The sequence below is a fragment of the Oratosquilla oratoria genome, chromosome 7 (assembly GCF_046742065.1).
Source record: "Oratosquilla oratoria isolate Oo_2021 chromosome 7, ASM4674206v1, whole genome shotgun sequence".
In the NCBI taxonomy this organism is placed as follows: Eukaryota; Metazoa; Arthropoda; class Malacostraca; order Stomatopoda; family Squillidae; genus Oratosquilla; species Oratosquilla oratoria.
This window is the reverse complement of record NC_134783.1, coordinates 42627661-42639867: the sequence shown is the minus strand read 5'-3', so window position 1 is coordinate 42639867 and position 12207 is coordinate 42627661. Positions and strand designations below refer to the sequence as shown.

General features: G+C 35.6%; 1 long non-coding RNA gene across 1 annotated transcript; it reads left to right on the top strand.

Moving 5' to 3' along the window:
- The first annotated feature begins 3435 nt into the window (after nucleotides 1-3435).
- On the top strand, nucleotides 3436-11943 carry LOC143027112 (uncharacterized). Its single transcript, XR_012966569.1, has 3 exons — nucleotides 3436-3766; nucleotides 7715-7827; nucleotides 10051-11943. It is a non-coding gene; the product is annotated as an uncharacterized LOC143027112 (long non-coding RNA).
- Nucleotides 11944-12207: the final 264 nt, after the last annotated feature.

The following is a 12207-nucleotide window of genomic DNA, read 5'->3' as shown; positions in this document are numbered from 1 at the left end:
GGGTTGTCAATAATTGGAATCAGCTGCCTAAATGGTTGATTGCAGCAAAATCAGTCAACCAATATGAGGGTAGACTTGACAAATTCTGGCAAAACCAAGAACTAAAATATGATTATAAAGCAAAGATCCACCACAAGCTACCACAAAGTGCAAATGTGGATCTGGAGCCACTTCTAGAAAGTCTTCTATGTGTCTATGTGTGTAAAGCTAGGTCTTGACTCTTGGTTAAAATGTTGAGAGGGACGTGGAATGATAACGTAGCTATGCTATCGTTTATCATTTATTACAAAATACATAAGGTGGAAATTTTATTTGCGAAAACTTGTTTTCTAAGATACAATAATGAATGGATGCAATATCTTCAGGGAGAGACTATTCCTTACTGTATCTTAGAAAATAGGCGTTTTGATGGCACCTCCCCCCCTAAAAAAACCAGTTTTTCTAAGATACAGTAAGGAATAGTCTCTCCCTGAAGATATTGCATCCATTCATTATTGTCGTTATATTTATACAGTAGTAATACAGTGTGAATTTTTTATGTAGATAAATACTACAATATATTTTTGTTAAATTATTTTAAACACATTGCATATATGAAATGATATACAAAGAATATTTATATACAAATATAATTGTACAAAATGAAGAATATCTAAAGAATCTAACAAAACTAAATTAAAGTCACCCCCAAAATATTAACACGTATTCCCATTAGTTATTGGAGAATGCATTTTAATTTTTATTATGTGAATATGATTAAAATGTTATCATATCATTATAATTATATATATAATTACTGATGAATTATAAATACGCTAGTAACTAATTTGTACAACATTTTGCATAGAAATTTATTCCGTATGATTTTCTATACAGAGTTTATCAAAAGTACCCCTAATGAAGCAATTGTAACTCGTGTGAGTCTAAGTGAAGTGAAATAACTATAGAAAATATTGTAAAAGGTTTTTCACCATCATTTTTGGGAACGAGAATGTTTTCTCGATAAACATCTCAACGACCGAAAATCACTAGTGAAATGTCGACATTAGTATAGGTGTGAATAATGTGTCGCAGCAGTCAGAATAAGTGTACTTCAATACCAGATGAAAATGCTTGTAAATATGACAAAACATTTGAATGAGCAAAGACAATGATAGAGAATGTATATCCGCACTGTTTGGTTGTTATCTTCAACGATTCCTCTGGATATCAGGTCTTTTTATTAGCATGGGATTGATGTTTTAATTTAAACAGTGCCTTTCTTTTCTTGTTCTGCTTGGTTTGTCCTTTATTACTTTTCTGTTTTGTTGAGATATTCACCTCTACATAATTTTAGTTAATCTCAATGACATCTTGGAATCTGTCTTCACTTTAACTTGAAAACTGCCATGTGTTCTTTGGCTTTATCTCTGAATGGGTACTGGTCACGTCAGAATTCACAAAGTTCTTGTTTCAGCTCGATATTCTGTGTTTTATTTGCGTGCAATGTTGATTTTGCCATTTAGTTATATGGTGACTGCATTGTGTAATGGTCAGAGAAAAGATACTGTACCTCTCATGTTGTTTGCAGATGGAGTGAGTGAATGCATGTCATGTCTAATGGGTGAACGTACAAAACCCCAATCGGTAGGTTAGGTTAGGTCATGCCCTCTCCCAGTTTTCCTATTGGGTTTTCTGCTAAGCAGATTGGGATTTAGTCCGTTGGGGTTTTGTCATGTGTTCGTCTAATGTGCTAAATTATTTATAATGTTGTCGGGGTTTACTAAGTTGAGATTCTACGTTCGAACCATTTAAAGAGGTGTGCAAAAGAAGGATAATGTACCAGAGAAGGGAATTAGCAAAGAATTAGTTAGAAGAGGTATTAGGCATCTTTAGACGAAATGGGTGTGGATGTTTGTCCCGAAACAAATGTGAAATTAGGTATTTCAATTGCATGAGAACTTAAGGAACTTGTCTTAGGCTCCCATCTCTTATTATTTCTTGCGCGTCTTGGAATAGAATTTCTAGACGTGATGTGCAGTATATCTCTTTGTTTTACCACATTGCATTGGGAAAAACATGACAAAATTTCTATGTCGTTTCCGAAATCACGAGCCGTGGTTTACAATATGTATACTAGGACAATATAAATAAATTACAGAATTATTCTCGCAATTTCCTTTTGCTGTACTTGACCGTACTAATAAATAAAAAGAATCAATAGAATAAACCACTCTACTGTATTTCACCATGATCACCAGTCTGGTAAAACGTTCCAATCGTTTGCAATCCTAACTCGTAGGAATCCAGTTCTCATCAGTTACAATGCCCTCTTTTCTTCACTCTGTGTATTGCCCTCACTGTGCACCAAAAGACGTCTTAATATATAATTTTCATATCGTGAAAGTTGTGTATGGGTGATTCATCTAAGTAGCGAATCGCTCTTCTCTAAAATTATTCTTGGACGCCGTCGGCTTGCATACACACCTATTTGCCAGGGCCAGTAACGACATACACTGGTGGTATATTCAGAGACGTTGCAGTATCATAGAGGTGTGTTCGAGTCTTGCATTTCTCTGCGATTTCTAGTAGTTCCTCAACAGTCAAAGTTCATCAGGCAAAGGTGATCTATCTCAGCTATGCATTTTCTGTTGGGTGATTTGTGATTGTAGTCTTTTACCATATTTTACAATTTGCATGTTGATTTAGCTCGGATTAATTCCACATGATGTATTTTAGAACAAAAAAATACCGGGATAATTCATACATGTATTCTTTTACAATTGTTCACATGACCTCTTGGAGCTTTCCAGTCCCAAACCAAATTTTTTTTTTCATCGATTTCGTCTACCATTAACGACCTAAACACTGCTATTAATATAAGCTCTTTTACAATTGTGATAGTTACACTATTTCTATTTTGTAAGGGTGGGAACTAATTTTGGGCACTGCTCGCATTTTTCTCAATTTTTGAGAGCCTTAATTTTGTGCGGGGATCCACGGGTTCATAATCTGACTTTGTTGAGGCCTTGTAAGATTTACCATCGTCTCGTCCATACAGAAACAACTACTTTCACGATTGTCAATTGTATGTTTTATCCACGAATCTGCTGATTTGTCAGTTGACGAAGTGTAAGTAACCAACTTTCGCATTCTTTTCTTTTGCTTTCATACTTTGTTCATCTTACATTGACTAATTTATTGGTGGTCTATTTAAACTCTTACTCGTTCCCGTTACTTATTTTTTGCGGTAAATAACACTTTCTACAACTGACAATTTTTTTTTAGATTTTGGGGATATTACATTTTATTATTTTTCATAAAGTTGTAGCGCTTAAAATTCATTCATTAACTTGTGAAATATTATGCTTAATCAATTTGAGAGGAATAAGTACTACTAATAAAGTTAATTCACATTTCAATAAATTACGAGTACACACATTTGTTTACATCAAGTTTTGTTTGTAAGGATGGAAAGGATACATCGTGCCATAAATTCACCTTTTAAACAACCTTTAAATAGGTTTACAAACTTAGTAAATAAAAATTATGTTTCTGAATCTGGAAATAAAACAGGCTGCTAACAATTAAATACTTAGTGACCTTTGACCTAGTAAAAAAAAGAATAACAAAAATACGATCAGCTTTCAAGCGTTTGTTTACAGTCAAGACAAAATCCTTTTACCGAACGATAGATGCATATGTGCACTAATATATTGACATATGTGGTGTTGAATATATAAAACTATCAAGAAACCAACCGTCAGAGGTATATTGTATACAAAAGGTATGTGTACAGCAAAACTGAGGTTGTTTATATTTCACGGACGTAATTACAACAGAGGTGTTAGAGATGAATGAGGAATTCATGTTTGCAATTGTACAATTTAACCAATTTCATCAGCTTAGAAGAAGACTTGACAGAAACATATCATGTTGAATTATGCTCACACAATCTGCTGAATATGTTGTCTCCAAGGTAACGAAATCACCTGGTGTCAGTAAGAATAAAACTCTTACTCTACCTATGGGTTCATTGAGATGAATCTCTAGCACTAATTCTAAAGATTTCTTCAAGAACAGTAATGTTACCAGTTGGTGGCCATTACAAAACAAACTAGTAGTCAACAGGGTGTGGAGAATATATGACTTCCAATCAAGATTTCCCCATTGCCTTCAATAAACAATGATGACCATGTGAAATTCAGTCTTGGTGACCATCCCATTTGAATTAATACTTGGGATACTCCTGAGTGTTTACAGCAATCATGCCTAAGTAAAACTAAGTACCTCATCGGCAGGGTACTCTACTGAACCCTTTCAAAATAATGATGACACAAAGCATCATGTCATTACAAAGTTTATATATAATATTCATATGTGATGAACATTTCATATAAAAGGTCAGTATGGAGAGCAGTTCATTATTGGAATTGGTTGCCATTTGTCGTAAATTAATAGTGTCCTGGAGTTGGTTGCCATTTGTCGTAAATTAATAGTGTCCTGGAGTTGGTTGCCATTTGTCATAAATTAATAGTGGCCTGGAGATGTTTGTCGGACAGTTGAGGAATTAGAAATATGCCTGTAAGGTTACCGTTTTTCCATAAATATATGCCTTATTTTGGTTGTCTTTTAACCTCCTAGGACAAAATTGTTGTTGTTATTGTTTCCTGGACTGTCTGGCTGAGCAGTCCTGTCTCTGAGGAACACTGTAGCTGAAACAGTGTTTTCCCACAAATCCCTTATACAGTTTATATTGTGTTATAGGACAAAGGAGTTTAGTATGTGTAAGTTTACCAGTGCAGTTGCTTAGGTTGTGAAAAAATTCCAGGATTATGTGCCTGTAGACTTGCTTACAAATTTTGGTGGCCTGTATGTGACACTTCTTATAGTTCTTTCTTTTTTTTTGTCAATGAGATCTATTTTCTAAGGAAATTATTTTTATTAAAGAGTCATTGAAAAAAGATTATGATATCTGCATTGTTTATGGCAAAATATGATGCATTTGATAGAAAGGGCAGATTGGAAGTGGTCACCAATTGGAGGGCAAAAAGGTAAAAGAATATTTGCTAAGATGATAGTAACCTTATAGGCACATAGGACCTTGAAACATGCCATTTTGATTAATATGTGGTTTTGTAATAATCAGTATTACTTGATAAATGAAAATCTTTATATACTGGACAGTAGAATTTGTAGGTGGAAATAGCAGCCTGCCAAAACATATTGCATTTTTCTTGCAAACCAAATAGTTATGTTGGAAATAATACAGGAAAGACCTTTATTACTTTGTACCATCAAGTTAATAATGGGAAAGAAAATTAAAGTATATGATTTTGGACAAACAGTAAACATTTCCTTCAAATTTATGATTATGGAGAAATCGCAAATATTGATAAGAAATTATGTAAACCTAGCCCTTGATATTGGTGGGGGTTAGGGGACAGAATAATTTCTGAACCCCCCCAACCTATACACAAAGAAATAACCAGCAGAGAGCACCAAATCTATTTCAGCACATCTAAACAGCCAAAATAATAATAAAAAAAATAAAAAACACCCTATTCAAAACAAAATACTGGTAACCTTTAGAAAAATATATGAATTGCAAATGTGGAACCCATGAATGTTTGGGGTCAGGTATACAAGCTTGATTGAACAAACTTAAATTTGACGGAAAAAAAAAATGGACTATTGTGAAAAAAATTGCTAGAAAAGAGCAGATTCCTTTAAATAGCAGTAAATGTGTTTGATTATGTGTAGCTCACAGTCTTGTTGCATTTCTTGTTTAAACACTTCTCTTCCCTTGTTATTCAAATATACTGTCATAATCCACAAAACAAAAACATTTCCACAATAATGCAACACAGAGGACAGTCCAAAGTTTCTTCCCAAAGAGATCTGTAGGAGGGCCTAAGGACCATTTCCAGCCACTTTGGAACTGTAGGTTTCCAGTCAGTGAATCCCTTTCCCCAAACCAGGAAAAAACAGTACTTCCCTGAATAATTGTCACCCAATCACTCACAAAATGACAGTGTAAACTTAGAAGAAAAAAAAGTTTCTTTCTGACTCCTGGCAACCATGCCCTCGCATCCTCCTCCCAATCTGGCTTCCTTGCTGGTTGCTGCACTATAGATATCTTGGGGCAAACAGAATCCAGAAACAATAAATTACACCACATTTGCCAACAACTGCCATGTTTCAACTGAGGAAGGCCCAAGGGATCAAATGTTTACATACATACATATACTAAAGGCTTTTTCCCCCTTACAAGGGAGGTAGCCACCCACATCCCCTCAAATGCTTGACCCCATATGCTCTCTCAGCTTTCACCTCAATATTGATACTTTCTGTAATATCTCAGATGTAGGTTTCTATGCAGGAAGCAGATACTGCACCTCACTGTAAACATATATTGCTTTTTAAATCACCGAAATATCTTTTTTGCATCAAAAGCTCCCCCAATATTCTTGTGCTTTCTTTGGTCCTTTAACCCTTCAAAATTTTGACTGTTGTTTACACTGTGCCTGTCTATTTGTGATGAGGATGGCAGATTTACTATCCTCCCTAAATATAACTGGCATTGTCCTTCTAGTCTCAATTCCTTCCACGGCTCCATAGTTGCTCCTACTTCTGCACCCTTACATTGCTTTAGCCATATTATTGAGAAACCAAATACCAACTAAAATTATCCCCATGAATTTCTTTTCCATTTATCCTCTCATTCTTTGCCAACATTTCCATTGATGGCCTCTGCTCTGACCACAGAGTAGGTTATACAGCTGTATCTCCTTCAGTCACAGTATCGGGACTTCTTCCCTCCTTTGCCATAGTTTTTACTGCTGAACTGCTGTTCCCATGATTTTTTACCTTCTTTTCTGGTAACCTTACTCCTTCATAATAATCTCATTTAGCTTTGATATCCATTCATGGCTCATTCAAATTTCCTCTTCAAATTATTGTTCTTTTCCTGGATGTTATCTCATGCCAGTATTCTCAGAAATTAATGAGCTGACAAGGCAATTTGGAATGCAGCATCAACTCCATTTGATCCTTCCATTTTTTCTGTCAATATTAGACTTCAACCCCTTTTTCTGATGTCCTTTGCAAAGCTTGTGACAAAAATATTGGGAAGAACACTTTATGAGCTACTGAAAGCCCATCATACCTCATGTTTGCCCACAGCACTTTCCACACCAGCATAACTTGCAAATTGAGATTGGATTGATATGTTTGAAAATAGGACATTCCCATCTTGCCCATGGTTTTCTCATGTCTGATGACAACTCCCTTCTTGGCCTTGTAGTACTTTTTTTTTTTTACCATATCACACATTCTTCATGAATGCCCTACTTGTTCAGTCTTACACCTACCTCTTCCTCTTATTTCTTCCTTCTCAAACAATTTCATCACAGCTTGTTTTTGAGGAATCATCTCCAATACCCTTCTCTTTTTTTTTCTCACTTTCCTTCAAAAGATAAACTTCATTTTCTCAAACTGTAACCCTTTCACATCATACACACCTTTTAATGTAGTACCCCAACACTCCCACAATTCAAAGTTATCATGACTCCATATTTACTCCACACTTAAGTGATAAACTTACATCTATCACTTTGTTTTGTAATTCCAGTATCTTGGCACAAAGTACAAATACTGTATTTTGAAAAGAAATATATATATGAAAAGTTGGTATTACTATTTCAAGAAAATGTGTGTATTCCTTTACTTTCAGTGGAAACTAATGCATCCCCAGCTCCATTATTCCTGTGATCTGCCTGGAGTGTGAATTGTAAAAAAAAAAAAAAGTCTGCAATTGAAAATATCTTGTTACTATAGTCCAAACTGGTGAGTACAACAATTACCAGAGTAAAATTAAGGTAGAAATATTAGGTGTGATCAGAAATATAGTGTTTGGCTTTGCAGAGAACTGTTGCTATGGGTTGTAGTTCACCAGTGTTTGTATCCTTGTGGACAGTCTCATGTCACCTGAGTAGGAGAGGGATGTTAGACGTATAACCCCATCAGTGTTGTGTTATACTAAATCCTTTACATTTAGAAGACTGCTGACTATTTATAACCTCTGTTATTCTTCCTGTTCGCTGCTTTCCTTAAATGTCCTTTACTGCCTCTTTGGTACAATATTGTTCCCAAGGATAAAAGGATTGGTATTGATGATGATATGCAAATACAACCTGCACAGACTGGGGCTTTCTCTAATGTGTGTATGTATGTGTATATGTTGGGACATTGTGACAAGTTGATGAAGGTAGAAAAAGAAGTCATGGGTCTAGTTCCTAGTTTTTTAGTTTATTCCTGACCGGTTTCACTCTATGCTCTGAAGAAGCATAGAGCAAAAGCGGTCAGGAATAAACTCAAAAACTTGGAACTAGTATGTGTATATATATATATATATATATATATATACATATATATATATATACTGTATGTATGTATATATATATATATATATATATATATATAAATATATATATACTGTATGTATGTATATATATATATATATATATATATATATATATATATATATATACTGTATGTATGTATATATATAAAAGAAAAAAAAAGTTTGGTGTTAATCAAACTTCCCTATGTATCACAATGGACAGTGAAGGATTACAGTAATCAAGAGCTATGAATTATGATAGTATGACTCATACTGAATTTGTTAACTAGAACAACAATTTTTTTTTTTAGAAAAGCATAATTTATTCCAAAGGATACTTTTATGTAGCAGGGATGGGTTCAGTCCTAAAGGTCTCAATTGAATAAGATTTCTTGAATCCATACTCTGTCCCTGAGATATATAAGATAATACCCTTGGCCAGAATACAATTTGTAATGTCACTATGTTGAAGGGGTTAAGAACAGCTTTTATCTTAGCAGTGGTAGTAGGCCATTTGACCTTGACATGAGAGTTGTGATAAAAAAATATATATTTCCTTCCTAGCAGTGGGCAGAAAATTGTAATAGTACAATTTTCAGAAGTAGGTAATTTGTATACCATTTACTAAGGCAATTGTAAAGTTACCCCTTTTATGGTATTCACACAGAGTACTGAATAGAATTGCAAGATAAACCAAGTATCCCCATGGAGAAAAACATCAAGACATCCAAAATCATACGTGTCTTCCTGCAGTTGAGTCACCATCCAGCATTTAAATATCATCATCATCAAATGGCACTTCCTCTAGATACAGTACTATATGCCTATACTAACACCACTCTGAAAACTTAGAACATGTCATCCCCACTGTTATCATTCACACAACTCTGACAACTATACTGCATTCAATTTGTTGATCACTTTTTGTCACTGTTGTGACTCACTTTCAGCAATATTTATAGTATGTGCCTTCTAACTCCTGGATGACAGGTCATCCCGTCATTTGGAGGTGCCAAGATAAGAGAGAGGGTAGAGGGAAGTGGAGTATGTAGGGGATGGAATGGGTGGGAGTGGTTTCTATGCCTTTGTCTTTTGGCTACCTCCTGTGTGAGGGGGAAAGAAGCTTTTGGTATATGTATGTATGCCTTCTAACTGCTATGCATCAGAAGCCTTATTCTGTCTAGTGGCATTTCTATTCATTTTCTCATATTTGCTGTGAAAGGTTTGTAAGCTCTGTGTTGATAGAATATGAGTAGTCCTTCTTGAAATCATGCTAGCTGGATGGTGGTATGTATGGTTTGAGTATTTTCAGGGTACTTTTCTACAACATTCTTGAGATATTGGAAAGGGGCAAGATGAATCTATGAGATGTTGGTTGCTCTGGTGGTATATTTTCTTATATGAAAGATGTGTGTTCTTTTCCAAATTGTTTTTGTCTTGTGTGTAGGTGTAGTTAAAAATTGCTGAGAGTTACAACATATATTTCAAATAGTCATAAAATTATAGCTAACGAGTGTAGAACTTAGAACAAGTTCTCATAGCAAGATATATTTTAATGGTTTATATAATGATTGTGTTTGTAGCTAGATTTTTTTTTTAAGTTCTCTTTCTAAACTAAGGGGAATAACAACTGTTTACTTGATTATTTTTTCTTTTCATTTCCAAAGGTGTAACAAGGTATACAAGAATGTCAAATTCATTAAATGAACAAGAAAAAGACGTGAGTGGGAATGCTAAGAAGATAGAAGCATTGCAGAAAATGATGATACCTGGAAACAGTACAGATGATGCTGGTCCTCCTCCATCAAAGGTTCAATACAAAAGAAAACCGTGTGTGAAACGTTACAGATGCCTGATTTGTGAGGGTCTTTTTCGTTCCCCTTCAGCACTGGAAGCTCACATTCGGTCTCACACAGGCGAAAAGCCGTACGAATGCAGTATTTGTGGAGCAACTTTTTCTCGTTCGTCAAATCGAAAGGTACACATGAGGACACACACAGGCGAGAAACCTCACAAATGTAAATATTGCGAGTCGTCATTTTCGAGTCCCTCGCATCTGAAGGAACACGTTCGAATTCACACAGGAGAGAAGCCTCACAAATGTAGTATGTGTAGTGCTTCGTTCAATCAGTCGCATCAGTTAAAAGATCACGTAAAAACCCACACGGGCGAAAAGCCTCACAAATGTAGAATTTGTGGGATTTCGTTTGCCAGATCTTTTACTTTGAGTACTCATATGAGGACTCATACAGGAGAGAAAGTTCACAAGTGCTGTCTTTGTGAAGCATCATTTGATAAGACAAGTGATCTTAATGCTCATTTTAGAATTCATGCTGGTGATGTAAGGCTTCTTTTGCTAGCCCATGTGATCTGATTGTTCATTTAGGAAGTCATGCAGGTAATAAGCCTTATAAGTATTGTCCAAGTGAGGCTTTACTATGTGAGTCTTTTCGATGGAAAATACAGACACAATAACTCATGGAGGTGGGAATCCTCATGAATGTAGACATTTAGTAGCTTCATTTGCTAGGTCATCTGCTCTGTTCATATGAGGGATCACTCAGGTGAAAGCCCTCATGTTTGTAGACTTTGTGAGGCTCTTTTTGCTAGTTCACGTACACTGAATGCTCCTATGTGGACCCGTTCTGGTGAGGTCTTGTAAATGTAGACTCTGTGATACAGCATTTGCTCTATCATGTACTGAAGAATTGTATAAGAATCCACACAGATGAGAAACTAATTCTAAACTAGTTTTGTTTACTAGGTTGACTACTCTCAGTGCTCATTTTCAACACAATTGCAATCTGTATGAGGCTTTATGTCCTTCGTTTATTAGAATTCCTATGAGAACACATAGGTGAACATTTTTGTCAGATACCTTTTAAATTCCTCATTTCTGCAGCTTCTATTCTGAAAGTTCATGTAAGGGTTCATGCAGATGACAGATCTTTTCATAGATGGGTTATATAGGTTTAGTAATCTCTTAAGGCAGTCTGGCAGTATAACCACTATTGAAGAGAAGGTCAGAAAGGAGCAGAGGTTCATTATCAGGACTAGGTCATGTTACCCCACAAAGTTGCATAATCTGAAGGTGAAAGCAGAGGTCAAAGTGAAGGGCCATACACCCCCTACTGGAGGTATTAGTTGGAGAACAAAACAATGTAATGTGAGATGCATTTGCAAAACCTATGGTTTCATCTGGAGTAGCCATGATCTTTAAAAGTGAGCCTTTAAAAAAGGCCTTTAAAGATGAACAGTAATAAGCATCAAGGATGTTTCCTCCAGTCAAATGGGTAGTCTGCAGGTGTAACTTGTGTGGCATGGAAAGGATGTAGGTCACTAAAACTAATGAGTCAGGTGAAGGCTGTACACTGGCTTCAACATTAGCCGTTGAAAGTGTTACAGAATTGACCAGAGCTGAATGCTGCTTTTAAGAAAAGTTTCCTTTATCCCACTGCCCAGTGGTTGTCTTGAAGTGATAGGAAATTTTGGGTGAAAGTATTTCTCAATTTCTTGTATTTGTACAGGATGAACTTGTTTGTACAAAATAAACCACAAGTCTGAAAAACTCTGTTTGATTTATCCTAAGGCTAAGAAAATTGTCAATATTTCTTTCTTTTTTTCAATCAGATACCCCAGGTCTCTCATACTGGACACCCACAGCTACCAGGTATCCCACAATGGCCACTGGACAGGCTCATAGGTTACTCAGGGAAGAAATACTGTGTTGTCTAGGGATAGTGTGGGGCAGTGTAGGATGTGCTAAGTGTCCTTTGCATGGTGGGTTAGTCTAGAGTAGTTTGATTCTGTGGGCCTATTCTGTG